The sequence below is a fragment of the Podarcis vaucheri genome, assembly GCF_965113315.1.
Source record: "Podarcis vaucheri genome assembly, chromosome: 9".
Classification (NCBI taxonomy): Eukaryota; Metazoa; Chordata; class Lepidosauria; order Squamata; family Lacertidae; genus Podarcis; species Podarcis vaucheri.
In genome coordinates this window covers 80116978-80139550 of record NC_138767.1, presented here as the reverse complement: position 1 = coordinate 80139550, position 22573 = coordinate 80116978, and the positions used below count along the sequence as shown (strand labels likewise).

Below are 22573 nucleotides of genomic sequence, written 5' to 3'. Positions count from 1 at the left end.
GTGCTGGTCTAGGGGCCCGTGTGCCTTACTTTCGAGAAGACTGTCTTTTATTTGTAGGATCCCTCTATTTGAAAGGTGCTCTGGGGATGGCTCATTTTAAAGTAAAACTCTGGCCCAGAGGTCTCACCCCGATGAAGCAGTTGTGAGTACAGAAGATCCCTGCCTCCCCAGTTCCCACTAGGACTCTCCAGGGTCTTTCCAACAAAGTCTCATGCTGCATCTGTGCACAACTTGCTCTGCCTGTTTGCTTTCTCCGCATGTTCTAGGACAGGGGTTGGCAAGGTTTGCCTCGCCTGGGCCAGTTCACTCCAGCGGAGATCCCTCCGTGGGCTGGATCAGTGCAAGAGAGAGATTGCACGGCTGCTATTTCTGGTGTCTGCATCTGCACAGACACGATTTTCAGCATCTGAGCATGCACAAACACAATTTCCGGCACCACGGAAGCGAGTCCTCATGCCGTGCTGCGCTGGTCTAGTGCATTGCGCAGGGACTCACTGAGCGGGCGGCTCGGTTCGGGGGCAGCTCGTGGGCCGGTTAAACAACTCCCGTGGGCTGCCGTGGGTTGCCTACCCCTGTTCTAGGAGACCAGGGGCAAGGGCAGTTGGTTGCAGCAAGAGGGGAAGACTCCCTGGCTTCAGCAGCCTGCCTCTCTGTCTCCTGGGCCTACTTGTCTCCGCTTCTGCCTCAGAGTCTGAACTGTGCTCTGCCACAGCCTCTTCCTGTTCACTAAAGCCTGCCACCTCTTCTGCTTCTGACATCTCCTGCTCGCAGTCTGCTCCTTCTACTTCTGGCCTCTCATCACTATCCTACCACCAATTCCCTGGCACTCAGCTTTCTTCCCCTGGGGTTTTCCTCCCACCACTCCTCTGCATCTAGCCAATCCATGCCACCTTGGGACCTAAATTCATAACAGTCCTGTTCTTAAGAAAAATTCACCCAAATGAAGCAAGAAACCTGGAAAAAATATAATAAGGTTAAGCAGAAGTGGTAGTATTGATTTTCTTATGACTTGATTAATGTTTTTGGTTATAATGGTAATAAGAATTTATGAAACTTGTTTTCAGCAAGACTTTTTCAGTAAGGTCTCGTGCGGTATTTTTGTTGGCAAAGTGGTAAAATGTGGGCTAGACAATGATACTGTTAGGTGGATTTGTAGCCGACTGATGGGCTGTGCCCAAATAGGGGCCATCAATGGTTCCTTGTCAATCTGGATAGAAGTGACAAGCAAGGGTGCTGCAAGGTGCAGTGTGGTTTAACTCCTTTATAAATCACTTGGGTGGAGAGGATACTCATCAGATTTGGAGATGACACCAAACTGGGTGGTGTAACTAACAGCTTAGAAAACAAAAAGAGAATTCAAGATAGCCTTGCCTGGATAGAGAGCAGGGCCAAAACTAACAAACTGAAACGGAACAGAGATCCAAGTTAAAAAACAACCCAGAAGTACAAATACAGGATTGCTGACACCTGGCTTGACAGCAGCACGGATAAAGAGGAATCTATGTGTTTTAGGAGACTGCAAGCTAAATTTGAGTCAGCAGTGTGACTTGGTGGTCAAAAAAGCTAATATTTATTAATAAAACAAATCTTCTTTTAAAAAAAATTACTACCCCAGCACGAATAATAATAACAACAACAACAATATTTTTCAGTGATATGATTGTGAATGAAGCAACCCACATATGTCTTTTGTGTCTCTGAGTTTAATTTTATTCAATTGTACTATCTTTATTTCTTAATTCTTGTTTTGTTATTGAATCATATGCTCCTGCTTTATAAATATATAAAAAGCTAATGCGATTCTAGTTTGAACAGCAAAAGTATCATGAGAGAACAGCATAGATGGGAAGGGGACTGGAGACTCAGTGTCCAGTCTTCTTGTAGTTATCCATTTTGAAAATCCCTAGTGGCAACCAATTTCAGTGCTTATCCCCTTTATTTATTTGACAAAATGTCCATACCCCTCGACAGTAATACAGTGGTATCCCGGGTTAAGAACGTAATTCGTTCTGGAGGTCCGTTCTTAAACTGAAACTGTTCTTAGCCTGAAACACCACTTTAGCTATTGGAGCCTCCTGCTGCCGCTGCCGCATGATTTCTGTTCTCATCCTGAAGCAAAGTTCTTAACCCGAGGTACTATTTCTGGGTTAGTGAAGTCTGTAACCTGAAGTGTCTGTAACCTGAGGTACCACTGTACAACCTCTAAGCAGTTTACCAATAACCCTTGATAATCTTCTATAACCTCAGATAATCTTTGTGTTCTGTCCTGAGCTAGTCTGTACTATTCTGGGAACTCCTTTGGATTCTGTGCACAATTTCATTATCTTGAAAGTCACATGTAGGGACCTTTCCAAGAGCTATCTATATTTGGGGTTTTTACTCTTCTCCTTTAAAGCCAAGCCAAGCCTCCAGAAAGGTATTCAGAGTCAGCTGAAAATTGGTTGTAGGCTGGGATGTTTATTTTCAACTAAAAAACAACAGGGGGAAATTTGGAGGATTAGGGATTGCCACCTCACTCCTGAAACTGCTCCCCATTTTCTTTTCTCCTGTCCAGGTGTCCACGTTCTGTTTGCCTCATCAAATAGGAAAAGTGGCAGGGCGAGGGGTTGCAGTCAGTGGCGGATCTAGCTGCTCCAGCACCTGGAGCGGCACACATGCTGAGCGGAGCTAGCCACCCGCAGGCAGTGGCGTAGCAAGGTCAGGTGGTACCTGGTGAAGATTTTTTTTAAAAAAATTGCCTGCAAAAATGGTTTGACTTTATGTCATATTTTCTTACAAAGGAATGTGGATTCTGGGCCTCTGATAACAAGCAGGCAACTGTGGACGGATACTTAAATCTACAGGATGGATTGTGTTTTGGGTTGTGTTATTTTATTTATATTTATTGTTTATTTATTTAATAAAATTTATTTTAAAAAACCTGCAAAGTGATTTACCAAAACAAAAAAAACAAAAAAAAACCCACAGCAGTAAAATCAAGAAAAATTAACAGTTCCTACTTCAAAACATACAAAAGCTAAAATATTAAAACAAATTAAAATTGCTTCAACTTCCTAAGCATCTGGGTACGCTTGCCTAAACAAGAATCCTTTCAGCAGGTGCCTGAAAAGAGTCTAGCAAAGGCACGTGCTTTACTGTAATAGGCTGGGGGTTCCAAAGTGCAGGTGCTGCCACACTAAACAATGCAGTACAAGTGGGACTTATTCCCGTGCAGACGGTGCATAAGATGGGACACAATCCTTTTCTGCAGTGGTTCCCCATTTGTGGGATGCTGTCCCAAGGGAAACCCACCTGGCTCCTTCCTTGCATCTTGAGGTGCCAGGCAAAAACGTCTCTCTATAACCGGGCCTTTGGCTGGTTATCATTCTACGGCCTTTTAAATGTGTTTGTGGGAGGAGAGATCATTGGTTTGTCTTTGTCTTTGTCTTATTATGCATTTTGTGTTCTCATTTTGCATTTTTATGTTGTGAACTGCCCTGCAAACTTGGGATGAAGGGCAGGATACAAATTTATTATTATTAATAATAGCAGCAGCAGTGAACAGCACAGGTAACTACAGTCAATCGGGGTGCCAACTTGAATAAAATATTGGGGAGGCAGTCATGGGCACAGTCAGCATTTATGTTAGGAGGGCAGAATCTCAATTAAGGATTTTTATTTATGTACTTAATGGGGGGCAGCTACGCCCATGGACCCAAGGAAGCCCCACCCTGCAAAACTGATCACAAGATGCAGTGTGCACACACCATTATTATTTGAATGGCAATGCCCATTAACCGGGGGGGGGGGGGCCTCAAATATTTTCTGGTGGGAACCAAGGAGTTGGTTCTTATGCAGTCCACCATGGCTGGCTGGCAGACCTGCTGGCTGTATTCCTTAATTTATAGGCATGCCTACCAAGACCCAAAAATGTATCCTGTGAAGGTGCTCTGGGGTTATGCGAATCCCCTTAGGATGCTGGAGGCAAAGCTCTGCGAGGAAGAGAAGCAGAATTTCGTGCGCTCTCTCTGTCCCTCCCTCCCTCCCTCCCCCCCCCTTTTTGGCTGGGTCATTCATCCTTCTGACAGGCAGAAATCTAGCAGGTGGGGAGGATTCCCTTTCAATCTCGCTGCTGGAATGTTTGCAGTGACTGAGAGCTTCCATGGGATCAATGTAATGGATTTCTTTGAAGTGATTTCTGCACCAGGTAAAGTAATTTTTAGCCCCCCAATTACACCCCCTCCCCTGTATTTTGCCCAGCCAAAGGTGGCAGCCCCACCTAAAGCACAGGAACTAAGCAGCAAAACGGACTTTCTTCCCTCCAGGCTGGGGCGGAGCGCCTCCCTCCGCCGCCGGGCGCCCAGCCTCCCTTCCCCGGCTTCTGTGGGCGTCCTTGCTCCCTCCGTGCTCCTCCTCTTTTTTAAAAAATAAATATTTATTAGGATTTTCCATTTTAAAAAACCAAAAAGAAAAAAGAAAAAGAAAAATTAAAAACATATAGAATTTGCCATCCTTATTTTCTATAACATCTTTCCCTGACTTCCCCGCACCTCCCCTTCTTATATTCCCATTCGAATTGTAAATTCAACAAGTTCTTATCCCCATTTTTTAACCTTTTTATACTTAATTCATTTTAAAAAACCAATTTTACCTTATAAACCTCAAAATTTATACCTCAGTACTCATTCTTAAATCCTTTTTTCTAAAGCCGACCCAAATTCCTTTCCACGAATTCCCCACTTTTCATACTGATATCAAAACAGAATAAAAGGAAAAGACAAATTATATTTATACACCCTTTGGATCCCCAAACCCCACCCCATCCCCTTTCCCGGTTTCAATCCCCAACAAATGTCCATCAGTCTTAGTCTGCTATCAGCCTGGAGATCTCACATCTGAGGCCCTTAATTGTCTCTCAGTTCCTCTCTGCCGGATTTTTTGATAGTCCTTAATATTAAACACCAGATCTCAGAGATGCTCTAATCCGATGAGGGCAATGCTTCCTCCAGCCAGACCTTCTCCTCTGCTCCGGGGCGAAGTTCCAGCCTCGGGCAACAGCTCTTTCCTTCCCGCTTCGCTTCTCGCCTTTCCCAGCCTCCTCCTCCTCCTCCTCCGCAGGCGACTCTGCCGTTTCTCCCCTCGCTGCTGCCTCGCCGAAAAAGAGAAGCCAGCAGTTGCCTCCTCCGGCTTCTTTCAGAGCAGTCAGATCAGGCGGCCAGGCCTGGGGGGCTGTGTTTCCTGGCTTGTAGCTTCACAAACGCGGCTTAAAAGACAAATACATAAAAACCGCGCTGAGTTTGACCTTCCCGTTAAGCCTTGAGGCCACGAGAACAATTTTAACGCTACAATGAAACAATTCCCTTGGGTGGGTTAGATGGGTGTGAATCTTTTCTTTTCGGGGGGGGGGGGCTGGCTGAGGCGCATGCAAGGAGGGGGAGATCGCCACCCCCCATAGTGGGAAAAGTTTCGGGATGCGCCTCCCCAGGACCGGATTTAGATGAAGAGAGGCGCAAGGCTACTCCACTTGTGAGGCTAGAAGAAAATGGAAGAGTGTTATAAACAAAATTGAGTGAAGCCAAGGATGATGATGATGATGGGTATTTACAATTCTGCAATTCACAATTTCTCCTCTAAAGGACATCAAAAAACATCAAAATTGGCTTCAAGTGCATCTAATATAGGGATATTGGAATAAAGGATTTTATCGTAAACTTCTCTCTTGAAGAACGTGCACCCACTGGCTGGCCCCGAGTCTCACAGTTGCTGGGCCCAAGCTGTCCTGCCCTCGCATGAAGTCTTGGGCTTGCAATTTGGGGAGAGGGGAGACTGCCCGCTGGGGGTGGGGGGGGGTGAGGCCCCCTAGATTTAGAGGCCCCAGGCTTCAGCCCACTTAGCCTATATATAAATCTGGCCCTGCCCCTCCCCTCCTTCCTTCCCTGCCCCACTCCAGCCGGAGCCCTGCAGCCTCCGTGCATCTTTCGCTCAGCAGTAGCAGCAGCAGCAGCAGCCCCACAGCTGGGCTGGGTCTTGTGCAAAGGAACCCCCCAAGTCAAGAGGGCTGTTGCTTGCCAGGCAGGCAGTTGTGGCGGCTAATCTTAGCCAGGCCAGCAGGAGCAGCAGCCCTTGCGCTCTCCAAAGCTGTGAATGAAGGAGCAAAGGGGAGCAGCAGCCACGGGGGGGGGGGAGGCACTAGGTGCCTGCAGGCGCCTATCAGTAAACTCCGATCCCATTCAAAGTAGTCTGCCTGCCTCCTTCACTCAGTCGCCCTACAGCTGGGGGGGGGAGGCAGCGGGCGGACCATTTGGGCAGAAGGGGGCCTGTGCATGCCCAAGCCATTGTTTGAAGAGACACGTGGCTTGGGTGTGCTACAGGTCCCACGGTGAGTGCTGCCTGGCATTTTGTCGCCCCCCTCAGTGGTGACACCTGGGGAGGACCACCCCACTGCATCCCTTGCTCTGTCCCTGCCCACGGGGGCAGAGCTAGCTGGGGGGGGCGGCGGCAGCGAGTCTCCCAGGGGAGTGCGCCAGTGGCGGCAAGCACCCCAAGGGGAGCACCGCCTGTGGTGATGTCACCCCCCCTCAGGGATGACACCCAGGGTGGCAAACACCCCACTGCCACCCTCTTCTCCCCCAGTGTTTGCAGTGAAAAGGGCCAGCAAGAGTTGTACGCTGCAAATCCCTTTCCCCCCGCCCCACTTTTGCCTACATTTCACCCACATTTAAAAAATCAAGTTAAATTTTACTTGACCTTCAGTACTTGAATAAATTAGATCCATTAATTTCAGTGGGTCTTCTCTGAGTAAAACTTTGTTGAATACGATCCCAGGTGTTTTGCTTGTCAGTATCCCTCTTTGCTCAAGTAACAGGCACAGGCAATAGCTGACAGAAGCCCTTGAATGATTTATTTAGCAAACTCCAATATGTTAGTGGTTATGATATATAACAAACTATATTTTTAAAAAACTGGGTAGTTTCTTTTTTACAACTGCATTGATGACAATCAGAATATTTACATATCATGGTAAAACTATTTTTGGTCTCCAGTGAGTTATGCTATTAATGTGATGTGGAGAGCAGAGGAGAACGGTTTTGAAAAAACAAATTGACATTCTGGTTAATGCACTATTTCCATTCAATATTATGGTGCAGGAAATGCAAATATTGATTCTGGAATCACTTGGTCTGCCGTTTAATGCACAAAATGCATCTGGTATAAAAGGAATGCACTGCCCCTGTGAGTTCAAGGAAATGCACTGCCTGGTGCGCAAGTGGTGAAACCTGAAGTAATTTGCTAAATCATCCTTAGCGACTCATCAGCACATTCTGATTTTGCAATCTTGGCAGCCACCCCTTAAAAAAAATATTAAGAAAATGTTGAAGTTCAGCCCAGGATTATCAAAGGGAGGTCTGTGCTTTGCAGAGGTGTCAAATGATACCTTGGCAATTGTTGTGAAGATATACTGGTAAGCACCCTAGATTAGGGAAAGGTATTTGTGGCAATTGTTACTTGTAGCTTCAGAAATAGGGGATTAAATGTACCTTTTCCTCTTTTCTATAAATGCTGACTAGGGGGTTGAACAAAAAATCTGTTGCTTTTAGAAGCAATGGAAATGACTTTTCTAGTGACATTGGCCTGGCATTGCAGTCGTCCCAGTCAGGCACCAGTAGTATTGCTCTACCTGGTTAGAGGGCTACTACATGCATTGCAAAATAGGCTTGCATTGATACCATGGAGCCTAAATTTAGAGTGTACAGTGCACCTTTTATTTTTGTTAGAATCTTGGCAAGGAGATAGGGATTAGTTTGATTCAGTGTGCTTTTAAAGGCATATCGATCGAATTTGTACTTTCAAAAGCAGTATGGGAACCAAAGCACAACAATGGCAGACTTTGGGCTTTAAAATTTCAGGGCTCATCTTCCATTATTCACCATTGCTTTCCTGCCTTCAGCACCTTCTCAGGCCAACCAGTTGTGCTCCTCTAAATCCGCCTCTGAGCACAGGGATCCTTTGAAATCCACACTTCCCCAAATTTTGTGATGTAGTTCTCCAGCGAAACAGTTAAAAAAAACCCAAAAGTGCATGTATTAGAAGGAAAGATCAGTTTACTAGTTAGAAATAACACACCAAATGCTTTATATTTAGGAGAATTTACCTGCAGAAATGTGCACATCATGCAAAAAGTGTTGATTAGGCAAAATCCACCCTGAAATGATGGAGAGTTTTCTTGGGAATTAAAAAAGAAAAATAAATTTGCAAATTTCTGTAGAAATGTGGAGAACCGAGTTTAAGATTGGAAAAATGAGAAACAGAACACAAATTGACAGATTATTCTATCCCTAGCCTGCAGCCCAATATAACAATATAAGGAGAAATTGTTGCTTATGGGTGGACAAATCTAGTTCAGTCCTCAGACAGTCAGCACCATATTCAAGAGGGGATGTTAACAGGGAGCAGATTCTGAACATTGCAGCTAAATGACTCTGTGTAGCAGGGAGATGACCCTTTGCAATGTTGCTGTGCAAGAAGATTCTGAATCCCAGAAGGTTTTATATAACCCTATCTTAATAGCTCCTTCCAAGCTGTGCCATAATGGATTGGCTCCAGAAATCAGAACTGGAGAACACCCAAGTTGTTATGTCATGCGATGGGGTCCCATGCTATTAATGGGGAAGCTGATTGTAACACTGTCCTTGTCCTGGTGTTGCAAGCATCTTTTTGGTTCCACCTGTTGAAGGAGGATCTGTCTATATTCCTGACGTTGCCTCCATGAGATCAAGAGTCCAGTCATATGGGGGGGGGCTCCATGAGTACTCTCTCTCTCTCTCTCTCTCTCTCTCTCTCTCTCTCTCTCACACACACACACACACACACACACACACACACACACTTGATGCTGGCAAAACATTGCACACAAACATTGCCATCCACACTCCTGGCCTTTACTCTGGGGAAGGAGCAAGACTGGGTCCCCCTATGCTTTATTTTCAAAATCCTGGATCATTTGGGAACAGGCCAAGCCACTGGACAGAAGTGTAGCAAGCTCAAGTGGTACCCGGTGCAGAAATTGTTTGTTTGTCACCCCCCCATTGAAATGATTAAAAGAAGGGAAAATAAGATAGAGTTGCAAGTGTTATTTTCTAGTTTATTTACTTAACTGTGAGCATAAACACTTAAAACTCCCCCCCCTAACTTTGTTCTCACACCTCACCTCTCCTCCTGTGTGTTCCAGGGTTTGGGTCCTGAGTTGGGGGAGCTTTTGCTTCTCTCCTTCCCTCCCCCTTCTGCTTGTTTTCTTCCCCACCTCCTTCCTGCCCTCTCTGAGTCCCCCCTCCCCCCTCCTCCCAGAGGTGTAGGAAGGTCAGGTGGTACCTGGTGCGGAAAATTTCTTGTAACCCCCCCATTGATTGATTATTTTTTTTGCCTGCAAAAATGGTTTTCTGTTATTTCATATTTTCTTACAAATGAATAGTAGTAGTAGTAGTAGTAATAATAATAATAATAATAATAATAATAATTAATAATAATAATAAACTTTTATTTATATCCCACTCTTCCTAGCTGAAGTCGGGCTCAGGGCGGCTAACATCAGATACATAACACTGGTATAAAATCAAACAATAATTAAATTACATCCTAAAAACATGTCAAAATCAAATTAAAGTCTAATTAGGTGGCTCTCTGCAGGGTTAGGGTTGGGAACAGTAAGTGCTCCACTGAATTGAAATTTTAGCCTTCATGACATAGGAAAATGGCCAAGTAAACAGCTATTTTTGTGGAGGAGGGTCAAGATATTAACTGATATGCATGAAATTTCATATATAGCTATATAATCCCTAGTGTAGTAAGATAAGACCTTTGGAGCAGGCATTTTCAAAAAAAAAGTTTTGTATGAACTGCCCTAGTAGGGCAGTAATTGTTCCTTGATAATTTGTCACCCCCCTCCATCATGGAACCTGGGGTGGACCCCCCCTTCCTACGCCCCTGCTTCCTCCAGCAGCCTGGGAGCGCGGGGCTGTCAAAATGTTTCCTGTTGAAAATAAGGAAAATGCATGTGGTTTCAAGGCATCGTTAGACTGCTACTGCACTCCTGCTAAACGTCACTTCCGCTAACAATGCTTTTTGCCGATTGGCGATCCTTCAAGTGAATAAAGGATATTCCAGCCTGTGTTCCTTCGTCTCAGGCACTCCAGCTCAGAAGCAGACGCCACGAAGTGCAAAGAGTAAATGCCCTGAGATAGGAGGGAAAGTTGCACCCAGAAATGATCAGCAGCAGCAACATAAAAGAAACGAAGCAAGCCAGGCAGAGATTAGCTGGAGGGGGCAAGGGAAACAGCACAGAAGTGCAGTTCAGAGACAGGAAAAAAATTGGATAACCCAAAAGCCATATGGCCAAGCAAATTGCCAACTATTCTAATTGGTTGTGAAACCTTTACCCCCAAAAGACAAGGCTCTCTCTCATTCGGCCAGCTTCCAGTGGCTGAGCTGTCGGGGGCAACGGCGCCCCCCCCCCCGTGACTCCCAAGCATACCCCAAGCCGTCGGGGGAAGGGAGGGAGCTGTGCCGCTTTGCTGGTGGTGCCAGCAAAACCGCACAGCTTGTCCTCTCTCTCCCCTGCCTGCCTCCTCCAGCCGGGAGCGCGGGGGCAACAGCATGTGGGTGCACAGCACGCAGAATGTCACCCCCATCAGGATGGCACCCAGGGCAGACCACCCCCACCGCCCCCACCTTGCTCCGCCTCTGCCACTGGATTCCTTTCCCTTTCCCAAAAGGACAGAAGCAAGCCAGAGGATCTGCTCAGGGAAGACAGGAAAGAGAAAGTTCCAGTGGCAGTGGCTGCTCCTGGGAGGCGGCAGGAGGAGTGTTTGTGCAGGAAAAGGGAGGAACCCATCGCAAGTTGGCACTTAGGATGACATTGCTGGCTGGTGCTTTTACCAGGAGCGCAGCCCACACTGTCCAAAAGAGCGGTTGGACTTGGTCTGTGCAGGAAGGCATTGGTGTCTGAGTTTTTGAATCAGGCCAAGGAGAGCAGGATCCAGCAACTGGGCAGAGGAAGAAGGGCTGGCAAGGGAGCACAGAGCTGGCACCACCACCACTGAGACTGTGCCTCCGCTGTGCATCAAGTCTTCAGGGAGATTCACGTGTGGGGTCATATGATACATCCATATGTGTTCTAGCCTGAAGGGGGCATCTGGGAGCTTGTGCCCCCAAAGAGTTGTGTATTCTTTTGGCCAAGAGGCACCACGGATGCATGACAGACTTGACACATGTGGCAGAAAGTGTGTGGTTTTGATGTTTTGTGGGGGTGTGTGTCATTTTTTGCTAGATATTACAGCTGGCAGGGCTGAGCCCCTGTTGCTCTAGTGTACCAGCCTCATCACTGGTTTTACTCCTTCCTGTTCAGAAGAAACCAGAGGCCAACCTGGTGGGTGGTCAGCCCAGGGCACTGAGAAGCTGCCACCTGCAGTTCAAAGATTCACCACATGGGGGAGCTGCACACATAGCCAGGAATTGACATCTGGGAGTTTGCCAGTGTGAAAAGCTTTAACTATTTTTCTTTCTGAACCAAGTTTTTTCAGAATTCCCCATAATACAGAAAATCAGGCCTGCCAATTTTCATGAATCAGAAATTTAGAATGGATTTAACTCAATCAACCGTCTGGGAATGATGCTACACGCTGACGCTTTCCTCCGTTTTATAACATGCCTTTATTCCAACATGGAACTCAAATCCCCCATCCAGCCACTGACCTGATCCACACCTATTTGATTCAGGAAGGTTCCCAGGGAAGGTGCTCTCTGTTCCCATACATGGCACAGAGCAACATAGAACATATTACAAAATGTAAGATATGGTTTATACTGAAAGGCACTTTCAAAACCCCAAAAGGACAATATTTGAAAGCAGCTGTGTGTGCACACTGACCCAAAATGCATCTGTGGAAGGAAGCCACCTTTTATTTCAGGTCAGACTGAATTTTTTGTTGCATTTGTCAGCCCCTGAAAGTCAACGAATATCTCCTCCTCTGACTTTCACAGGAGATTAATCTTTGGAGATCACTCACAGCTGAGTAAGATTGTCTTCCATAAACACGGTTTTAACAATGAGTCCGTAAGTGACTGTGGAGGCCAATTCTGGATCCACATGTCCTTCCACAGTGGGGACGTAGGTTTCTGGGCAGGAGTTGATCACGGTGAGGGTTTGCCAAGAGAAGTGCCTCCTATGGACTTCCGGTTCGGCGCCAGCGCTAATGGCTGCTCCCTCTCCGAGCTCCGGAGAGAGGACGGCTCTGCGAGTTCGGGTCTGACCCGCTACGGCAAGCGGGGGACCCCTAAAATCACAGGAACGGAGCCTGTGAACAAGGAGATTCGGTGGGCACCTGAAGCGCCCCCCTTTACCGCAGAAAGAGCCTTTTTAAAGGCTCCGGAACGACAACGGGGAGCGCGGTGCTGAGAATCGCTACCCAGCCCGCAGGGTGAAGCCGCGTCGCCATTAGTGGAGAGCGCCGATTCCCTTCCTGAATAATCTGGACAAAAAAGACCCGTGAGTAAGATTGAACCTCTATTCGTGTCAAAACTACTTGAAATTAGGCTGAAAACGGGAAAGGCGAAAATTAAGGAAGTCTGCCTTCCCCCGACTGCATGACAATTAAAGCAACGAAAGTTACTGAGCTGCATCCATATGGGATATTGTCTTTAACTGCTTGAATCCGACATTTGGACTTTGACTATCCCCTCTAGCTTGCAGGGCAGAGGGGAGGAATAAGTGATTTTATAAGCTGCATGACCAACTTAAAGGAAAGGGAACTCTCTGCAGCCTTCAACCTGGCACAAACTGCTATTAAAACAAAGGAACACTGAACTGACTTTAGACTCCTGTGAAAGTAACAAAGTGGAAGTCTCATTGCTTATTTGTTACAAAGTTTTGGGACTCTGTGGACACAATATATCAGGGAAGGCTGGGACTCTATCTATTGGGAAAGTGTTGTAATATACATATAGAAGCCTCCCGATAAATTTGCTTTTTAAATACTCTTTGCCTTTGTTTGCGGACATTTTGATTTGCTCCCTCTAGAGGGTAAATTAAAAGTTGCTACGCTTTGGGACAGTGGAATTTTCCTTTAGGAGAAGGCTCTCGTGGGAAACGACCTTGGGATATGAGTGGCCCAGCAGACGAGATAAGCACGAGAGCCAAGACAAGGCAATATCAACAACAGCTACAGCAACACAAGAAAAGAGGCTCGATCTCAGGCATAACCTCTACAGTGACAACAGGACAAGAAAAAGGTACAGCAGTCTCCATGGATGCAGTGTCGCAAGCCCTTCTTAAGATAAACCAGTCTTTGGAGAATCTAACAAAGCAGACGGCTGAAAATACCAAGAAATTGACAGAGAATTCACAGAAATTGACAGATTTAACAACAAGACTTGACCTGAATACAGAATCTATAAACAGGCTTACGCAAGAAAATTCTGCCACACGTCAAATTGCGGAGGAAGCCAGAACTATTGCTGGAGAGACCCAGGAAAAATTAGAACCGATTGCCAGGAAGGTCTATGACCACGACGCAACTCTGGCATTGTGGGAACTACAAAGAAAAGAAAGGAATTTGAAACTACGATCAATTCCAGAGGACGAAGGAGACAATCTTACGGACTTTTTAACGAAAGAGTTTGCTGATTCCTGGGAAGATCTAGAGGAAGACGAATTTAAAATTACAACAGCATTTAGACTGGGCAGAAGACAGAACAGAAAGGCGCCGAGAGACTGTCTGATTACCTTGAGATCGAAGGAGGAAAGAGACAAAATTCTAAGACTGCACTTTGAAAAGGCCTTACAAATTGGGAACTCACCGATACAGATCTTTAAAGACATTCCTAAACATATTTTGGACTTGAGAGCTTCGTATAAGGATTTGGTTTACCTGTTGAAGAAGAACACCATTCTCTTCAGGTGGGAATTTCCACAGGGACTGTCTTTTGACTATAGGGGGAAGAAGGTGAAAATAAAGACGATACAGGATAAAGACAGGTTCCTGCAAAGAAATCAAGAAGATTTACAGAAAGGAACTGTAGACCCAATTGCTGAGCAAAAGAGTGTAATAGACATCCTGAACCTTTCGTTTGGACAGAATCTTCCACCACCAACAGAGGAGGAACAACAATTGGGAGCTGTTGGAGGAATACCAGAAAAATAACAAGATGGCCCTGCAATTCCTTAGCTGGAATTGTAATGGGATGAACAGTCCTTTGAAGAGACGACAAGTATTCCATATTTTGTACAGAGAACAACTGGACTTGATTTGCTTACAGGAAACCCATATAACTAGAGCACACAGGAGACTGCTTATGAATAAAAAATTGGGACAAGAATTTATTTCGTCGGACAAAGTGAAAAAAAGAGGAGTTGTGATTTATGTAAAAGAGAAGTGGGCTCCAAAAATGATGTTCAAAGATGAACAAGGAAGATATTTAGCGGTGGAGATTCAGGTACAAGGAGAAAAATTTTTGATAATTGGGATCTATGCACCAAATGAAGGTAAAGCAGAATTCTTCAAAAAACTCCATGAAACTTTGACGGATTATTTGGAATACAATATGATAATCATGGGAGATATGAATGGTGTAGTCTCTACAAACATGGACAAGACACAAAGACTGACACTTACTAAAGAAGGGAGACTCCCTAAGACTTTCTTCGAAATGACTGAAAATATGGACTTAATAGACATTTGGAGAACAAGGAACCCTCTTGAAAGAGAGGGAACCTTTTTCTCCCATGCAAAGATGACCTGGACCAGAATCGACCAAATATGGGTTACTAGTGGAATGGCTCCGAAGATTAAGAAGGTAGAAATCTGCCCAAAAACCTGTTCCGACCATAACGCCGTGAAGATGGAAATGAAATTTACAACAACTGGTCAGTTTAGATGGAGAATGAATGACACCCTATTCCGAGATAGAGAGATCCACATGAAGGCCCAAAAAACTCTAAAGGACTATTTTGAAATCAATCTAAAGGGCGATGTGGAAAAAAGAGTGATCTGGGACGCAAGTAAAGCTGTGATGCGAGGATTTTTGATTCAACAAAATTCAATAAAGAAGAGAAAACAGAATGAGAAAAAGGAAAAATTTTTGGAAAAGATAAAAGAAGGAGAGAAAAAATTAAGATCAAAACCAAAGTCCCAGGAGATTTTGAGGGAGATTAAGTTGTATCAAACACAATATATGGAATTGATGAACCAAGAGATAGAATGGAAAATAAAGCAAATGAAACAAAAGACATTTGAGTCGGCAGACAAATGTGGTAAACTTCTGGCATGGCAACTTAAGAAAAGACAGAAATTAAATACAGTCACATGTCTAGAAGTGGATGGAAAAAATATATCTAAACCCAACGAGATAAGAAATTGTTTTGTGAGTTATTTTAAAAAACTTTATTCCCAAGGATTACAAAATGAAGAGGACATAGATAAATTCCTTAATAAATATGGATTACAAAAAATCTCTCATCATAGCAAGGTGGATCTAAACCAGAGAATAACAGAACAAGAGATAGAGGGTGCCATTCAGGACATGCAATTGGGCAAATCTCCAGGGCCAGACGGACTGACTTCCAGATATTACAAATCTTTAAAGGAATGGCTGATACAACCGTTAAAGGAAGTTTGTAACGAGATCTTAGAGGGAAAAAAGGCACCCGAATCGTGGAAAGAAGCATATATCTCACTCATACCAAAGACAGAGACTGAAAAGACTCAACTGAAGAACTACCGCCCAATTTCGTTACTGAATGTGGATTACAAAATTTTTGCAGACATTTTAGCAAAAAGATTTAAAAGAGTACTGATGGAGAAGATTCACAGAGACCAAGCAGGCTTTCTCCCAAAAAGACACCTCTCAGACAATGTTAGGAATATAATAGACATTTTGGAAAAGTTAGAGGTGAACATAAATACTAAAGCAGTTTTGATATTTGTGGATGCGGAGAAAGCCTTTGACAATATTTCGTGGAGTTTTATGAAAAAGAATCTTCATGGGATGGGGGTAGGACAAGGATTTGAGAATGGTATGGGTGCAATATATTCCGAACAAAAAGCTAAGTTGATTGTAAATAATGTAATAACTGAGGAACTTAAGATAGAAAAAGGAACACGACAGGGGTGCCCAATTTCCCCATTGCTTTTTATTTCGGTCCTGGAGGTGTTGCTGAACATGATTAGAGACGACCAGCAGGTTAAAGGTGTAAAGGTCGGAACCAAACACTATAAGTTAAGAGCGTTCGCAGATGACCTTGTTTTGACCTTGCAGGAGCCAAACACTAGTACAAAAAGAGTGTTGGAAATAATCCAACAATTTGGACAGGTAGCTGGATTTAAATTGAATAAACAAAAAACTAAAGTCTTAGGGAAAAACCTAACAGATATGGAAAAGAATAAGTTTCAAGAAGAGACAGGTCTGACGGTGGTTAAGAAGGTGAAATATCTAGGGGTTAATTTAACATCTAAAAACTTGAATCTGTATAAGGACAATTATGAAAAATGTTGGTCAGAAATTAAAAAAGATTTAGAAATATGGTCAAATTTGAGATTGTCAATGTTAGGCCGAATTGCAGTGATTAAGATGAATGTACTGCCTAGAATGTTATTTTTATTTCAAACTTTGCAGATTATTGACAAGATGGACTGTTTCAAGAGGTGGCAGAAAGACATTGAGAAATTTGTCTGGCAGGGCAAAAAGCCCAGAATAAAATATAAAATTTTAACAGATGCAAAAGAAAGAGGGGGATTTGCCCTGCCGGACTTAAAATTGTACTATGAAGCAGCAGCATTCTGCTGGCTGAAAGAGTGGATGCTCCTCGAGAATACAGATATCTTGGACTTAGAAGGTTTCAATAATGCATTTGGCTGGCATGCATATCTATGGTATGACAAAATCAAAGTGCATAGTGCCTTTAAAAATCATATTGTAAGGAAAGCGTTGTTTAATGTTTGGATGAGATATAAAGATCTGTTGGAAAACAAAACCCCTAGATGGTTGTCACCCTTAGAGGCTAAGGCCCACAAGAAAGTTAATATGGAGGTCGGATGGCCAAAGTATTGTGAGATCTTAGAACAGGATGGAGAGAAACTGAAATTAAAGAGCCATGAAAAATTAAAACCCAAAGTACGAGATTGGCTCCACTATTATCAAATAATGGAGGTTTTTAAACAAGACAGGAAAATTGGCTTCCAGGTGGAAAAATCAAAACTTGAGACAGAATTGTTAGAACCCAATACTAAGAATTTGTCAAGAATGTATAACTTGCTGTTGAAATGGAATACACAAGACGAAACAGTTAAATCAGTTATGATTAAGTGGGCACAGGACATTGGTCATAATATTATGTCTGCTGACTGGGAAAGGTTGTGGAACACTGGTATTAAATTTACGGCATGTAGTGCTTTAAAGGAAAATGTGATGAAAATGGTCTATAGGTGGTACATGACTCCAGTTAAGCTAGCAAAAATTTATCATTTGCCTGATAACAAATGTTGGAAATGTAAGGAAACTGAAGGTACTTTTTATCATCTTTGGTGGACATGCCCGAAGATTAAGGTTTTCTGGGAGATGATATATAATGAAATGAAAAAGGTATTTAAATATACCTTTCTTAAGAAACCAGAGGCCTTTCTCTTGGGCATTGTCGGCCAACTGGTGCCAAAAAAGGATAGAACTTTTTTCATGTATGCAACAACAGCAGCAAGAATACTGATCGCAAAGTATTGGAAGACACAAGATTTACCCACCTTGGAAGAATGGCAGATGAAAGTGATTGACTATATGACATTGGCGGAAATGACGAGCAGAATTCGTGACCAGGGAAAGGAGACTGCGGAAGAAGACTGGAAGAAATTTAAGATTTATCTTAAGAACTATTATAAACTTGATGAAGTTTAGAATGTCGAGATTTTATAGAGAGAAAGGGTTGCAGTAATATAAGATTAGATTAAGAAAGGACTATGATGAATTAGGATCGGAAAAAACATTTATAAGTTGCTATAAAATTTGGACATGAGGATGCAGAAAGGGGAGGTATGGGGAAGTCCGAGGAAAGAAGTTTATGAAAGGACATTTTGAAATTATATTTGTTTGTTTGTCTGTTTTTCTTTTATGTTTGTTTGTTATAAAAACTCTTGTAAAACCAATAAAAATTTTATAAAAAAAAAAAAAAGAGAAGTGCCTCCTATGCATATCTCAAGGCCTGGGCAGGCATGTATGGGAGAATACAGTCTCTCAGATCTGAGCCGTTATTTCAGTTGTTAAATAATATCTTAAATTAAAATTAATATATATCCTCTATTACGCTATGCTTTCAAAACATACCTTCAGCCATTACCTGTACAAGTGAAACTAATAATCCTGGACTTTCAGCACACGCCTTTAAATGCACTTGATGCTCTAAACCCCCACAAATCAGGACATACCCAGCAAATCCTGCTTCCCGTGCATTTCCTGTGTCTTGGCGTCAGTGAAAACCTCCAAACAATGATTGTATGCCTCCTGATTGGATAGTTTGCGGTGGAAGCCAACAGCCATGATTTTGTTTTTCTCGCTGCCTCTTTTCTTCGCAGCCTGAATAAATTCATCCATATTTTTCTTCTGAATCAAGATACTGAATGGAATCAGGATGCTGTCTGAAATTGAGGGCGGGGGGCAGGAATGTGTGACGAAATCCTAGAACCAGCAGCATAGCTAGCCACTCGGGTGCCTGGTGTGTCCTGCAGCCGGGGGCAGGGGCACTGTGTGGAGCCTCTCTGCTACGTCCCCCTCAGCTGTAGGGCAGATGAGGGAGAGGCGGGGGGCAGACGCAAGTCCCATGCTGCCGTTTTAGGCACCGCAGAGTCTGTAGGTTCCCAAACCACCATGTCACTCCCAGGAGAGACGCGTAGCTTAGGCACGCTGCAGGCCCCACGGTAAGTGCCGGCCCCCATGGTGTGGCACCCAGTGCCAGCCACTTTTCGATACATTTCTTGACTGAACTAAAAAGTTTCGTGAGCCCAATTTTTTAAAACTCATATTTTTGTCACCCCCCTCATTGATGATACCCAGGGCAGTCCTCACCCACTGCACCCCCTTCCTCCGCCACTGCCTAGAACATCAGTGGAGCAATCTTCACGAAGAAAGCTCATTGAAGTGATGGCCTTAGAAATTCAACTAGGAAAGGCTGTAGTGTTTTTCACACCATGATGAAGCACATTCAAAGCGAAGCCTACCTTTGGAAACAGATACTGCAACAATTGTGTGATGTAATTATTTCTTAGTGAAAGAGGTTTGTCGTTCAAAGGTGCATCTCAGAAAACCGGAGAGCCAAATCATAGAAATCTTACTGGAGTCTAGAATCGTGGAATTGGAAGGGACGATGAGGGTCATCTAGACCAGCTCCCTGCAATGCTTGAACTTTTTGCCCAATGTTGGGCTCAAACCCACAGTCTTGAAACTGTTAGTGACCTAACGTGGCACGCACCCCATCTAGAGCCCACAGTTGAAATAAAAGCACTATTGTGGTCACTATTTGCTTCAGTGAGACTCGACTGGTTGACATCTATTATGGAATAATTTGACACTGATTAAAATATATTTAAGAGGCAAAATATTAGAAGTTTTCAAACTCAAAACTATCTTTTCACAGGGCTGTCGCCCTTCAGAAATTGCTGGACCTACAAAGCCCACAATCCTGACCCACTGGTCAGACTCTTGAGGGCAAATGGGAATTGTAGCCCAATAACTGCAGTTACAGAGTGTCCCTATTTTCCAGGGACACTCCTGGATTTACAGAAGCCGCCCCAGTTTCTGATTTGGTCCGCTTTTCCTTAGGACATCCCTATTTTAATCGGAAAAACGTTGGAGGGTATGGAGCTATGCAAACCCTGAGCCAGGTAACTACACAAGCTTTAGAAGACATTTAGGGAGCATTGACGCGGGTGGCGCTGTGGGTTAAACCACAGAGCATAGGACTTGCCGATCAGAAGGTCAGTGGTTTGAATCCCCATGACGGGGTGAGCTCCCGTTGCTCGGTCCCTGCTCCTGCCAACCTAGCAGTTCGAAAGCACGTCAAAGTGCAAGTAGATAAATAGGGTACTGCTCCAGCGGGAAGGTAAATGGTATTTCCATGCGCTGCTCTGGTTCGCCAGAAGCGACTTAGTCATGCTGGCCACACGACCTGGAAGCTGTACGCCGGCTCCCTCAGCCAATAAAGTGAGATAAGCACCGCAACCCCAGAGTTGGCCACGACTGGACCTAATGGTCCCTTTACCTTTACCTTAAATGTTAAATGTTAAAAGCCACCCAGAGTGGCTGGGGCAACCCAATCAGATGGGTGGAGTATAAATAATAAAATTGTTGTTGTTGTTGAATAGGACATCCCTATTTTCATCAGTTTTCTCTGATGTTGGAGGGTATGCAGTCAGTGGGTTATAGGTTCTCCACCCCTGAGCCACCCATACATTTTACATGCTGGGATGTTATGCACTAAAGAGGCCAAAATGAAAGTAATGAGATGAATGGCCTGTAATGGCTTCATCTAAAGCCAGCAGACCAGCAAGTTTTGAGGCAGGCGCTGGATGAATTCAACCTGTTTATGGTGTTCAATTACATTAAACATCCATGAAGCTGGAAACGCTTGAAACCACAACAGACATGCATGTAGCTAGAAGATGTCATATTTTCCTCCTGAATGAGTCCTCAGCAACGTGTGGGCCTGTGGAATCTCAAAATACAACAAAAAAATTGTAATGACACACATTTGAAAAGTTCTAAATCAAATCCTGGTAATGCCGCATAAAAATAGCCGAAATGGAAAATCACCAGCAAAAATGTTAGAATGTTAAATACCAAACGATCTGCATTATTGCTCCCAGAGTGATTAATGTACTGGCAGTTCCCCAACCTGTTGCAATTTAATAGCATGTGGGTTTTTTAAAAAAATTCCTAGAGCATAATCAAATATTATTTCATTAAAGAAACTTGAATGCTTGTTAACAAAAAAAATCCAAATTAACTGTCAACATATGTTGCATTCACTTTTTCAAATCAGAGTACATAACCATTTCTAATTGGCTTCCTGATTAATAAATGGATAGGGAATGAAGTAAATTATATTAAGAATAACTTGCAGTTTGCACAGGTTAGGAGGAGGTAAAATAGTTTTTCAACAGGAATCAAATAAATCTACTGAACATTTTGTTTTGTTTTACAATGCTGTGAAAATATGCAAGACATTGTGTTGTTAAAAGCTGGCTCAGCCACTGGAGAGGATGAATAAATACCCTTGGCCATATGAAAACTGCCAGTTAAATGAAGATCACAACATTGTTTGTTGCTATATAATGGTTACTTTTGCTATTAAGAGAGTAATTTCAATTTACAGAGGCTTAAGGCAATTTTCCATCTAATTTTCCATTTTATAGTATCTGCTAAAATCCTGGTGCCTTATTAGTTTGTGTGGTCAAATATAGTTTTCAAATTTCAAGACCATTGGTTCTTCTTGGGTTAAAGAAAATGTGATTAGATGGGTTTGTGTAATATACAGGAAACTTATGAAGCTGAAATCAAGGCAAGACTCAAACTGGTTAGAATGAGAAAGGGCCAAGATTTCATTTCAGTTATTAAAAACCTAGTGTTAAGAACTTTCAGAACACTTTGTGTATTCTTGGATTATGGTGTTTAAAAATAACGCAACTTTCTGTTTTAGCTTGTCTCGGTTTCTATAGGCTTGAAGCACAATCCACGGGGAAGTTGTTCTGTGTAAACCCAACTGGATGCTTTGAGCTGCGCAAGAGCAGAGAACTTCCTGAGGGACTCTGCATTCCTTGAACAGCAAAACAAAACACTTGGGCTGCATAAATAGCTGGTGCTGAAACCTGATTCCGGGCAATTCAGGTTTTTCATCTGACCCACCAAAATGTGTGCAAAGCAGGCCTAATGTCAGGGGTGAGCAAACTGTAAAACCTCCGCTTTTGTTCCCTATGTTGCCTATGCCAGAGCTTTGCGTTATGGCCCATGAAAGAGCATTCCATTGAAAAAAGCAGTCTCAGAGGTACAGTAGCAATTTTCTGCGCTGATTCATACTTTTCTGCTGCCAGGCACAGACATAGGCTGTATGTATGACCTGGGGGGTTATTGGGCTTGTCACTTGTGGAGTTTTCAGGGGACCATGGGGTTTCCTATTTCTTAGAAATTCTGTTCTGTCCTGTCCCGTTTCGTTGACACTGCGTTGCACTGAGCTGCAATAGCCCAGTTGGTAGAGCTCCAAATTGGGCAAAAGACTCCTGCATTGCAGGGGGTTGGACTAGATGACCACGGGGTCCCCTCCAACTCTGCAGTTCTATGACTCCACCTGTTGCATAATGGGAACGGTGGGTTTTCTGTCTACATGATGCCATGTCACAATAAATTTCATTCACGCCAGTGGGCGTTGTGTGACACAAAAACAAATGTCCTCTTTGCCATCACTCCCCCCCCCCTTTAAGGGCATGGGTGCTTCTGTTCAGCACATGGGCAGGTTCAGGGCATGTTTCATCCACGAAAGTCAGCCAAAGGCCTGGTTAAAGAGGAA

The 22573-nt window shown here is 43.8% G+C and overlaps 1 protein-coding gene across 1 annotated transcript in view; it reads right to left on the bottom strand.

Moving 5' to 3' along the window:
- The window catches only part of SH3TC1 (SH3 domain and tetratricopeptide repeats 1), a 409292-nt gene that overhangs the window by 286134 nt on the left and 100585 nt on the right, over window positions 1–22573 (bottom strand). The window lies entirely within an intron of this gene.